At 36.3% G+C, this 1,298-nt stretch overlaps 1 pseudogene; it reads right to left on the reverse strand.

The window, feature by feature from the left end:
- Positions 1–673: 673 nt before the first annotated feature.
- Positions 674–791, reverse strand: LOC120608788 (uncharacterized; annotated as a pseudogene).
- Between the last annotated feature and the right edge of the window lie 507 nt (positions 792–1,298).

Below are 1,298 nucleotides of genomic sequence, written 5' to 3' on the forward strand. Positions count from 1 at the left end.
AATACATTCCCTATGCCCTGCTCCCCATCCCCGTGACCATCGATCAGCTACTAATTTGCATTTCTTTAACCCTTCATCCCATTCTCCCAATCCCCCAACCCCTCCCCTATGGCTATCCCCAGATTGTCCTCTATATTTGTGAGTCTGTTTTTGGTTAGTTTGTTCTTTTTGTTTAAACTATATTCTCTGTAAAGGAAGCCAAGGCATACATTCAGACAGGCCCAGACTTTCTTGTAGATGGGTCCACTTTCTCTCATGGGCGATGAGAGCAGGACAGTCACACAGGAGTCCACAGACATGTGCTCTCTCACTTTCTCCCAACACGATTCCACAGCAGGCAAATAGTCCATGCACAATTAAGCTCAGCCTGGCTTTGAACAACACCTCAGAGAAAGAACTCAAATGTGTGTTAAGAATAACTACTATCAGAGCATAGATCAAGAGTCCTTAAACTTTTTTATTGTGCCACAGATGAAGCCTATGAGTTCCTTAAAAGAATCCTATAAAATATATAGGATTACAAAATTTAAAAACAATTATACTGAAATATAGTTATTAAAATATTATAAAGCAAATTTGTGACTTAGTAAGGCATGTACTTTTTATTCATGCTTTAAGTACCAAGTCTAGCAGCATATCAAATAACTAATTCCAGCTTTTTTTTTGTTTTTTACACCTACAGCACCTGGTCTTCCTAGGTGGTCTCCCATCCAGGTACTAACCAGGCCTGACCCTGCTTAACTTCCGAGATCAGACGGATCGGGCGTGTTCAGAGTAGCGTGGCCATAGACCAAATAACTAATTTCAAAGTTGTGATGAGTGTAATAGTTATTTCAACTTATCTGTAACAATTATAACGTGAAAATAATTGTGGTTCTTATTGGTGACCAAGTCACAGGTACTGCTAATCCTACAGTGGTTTGTTACCTACATTCATAATCAAAAGAAATACTAAATTTCAGTTAGAGATCAGTAATTATTTTCCTATGTAAGATATGTAATTATTTTCCTATGTAAGTTCATGAACCCTAAATTTTACCCAAGGTTAAGAATCATTAGATTTAGGTAATAATGAAAACAGAATAAAAGCTAAATGTAAGAAAAATAGAAAGCTTTATTTCTCAATGTATGTGAATGTTAATTACATTTAAGCCGCTGGCAATAAATATATTTTAGTTCAGTGGTTAGCACAGCTTTTTGGATATCATTGTCTCCCAATAAATATCTGTTGAAGAAGCTAACAAATACATTGCTTTGCATTCATCCATTAACTTGTCTTTTTCGTCCAATGGATGATG

This window comes from Pteropus medius, unplaced genomic scaffold (genome assembly GCF_902729225.1).
Source record: "Pteropus medius unplaced genomic scaffold, Ma_sr-lr_union100, whole genome shotgun sequence".
Classification (NCBI taxonomy): Eukaryota; Metazoa; Chordata; class Mammalia; order Chiroptera; family Pteropodidae; genus Pteropus; species Pteropus medius.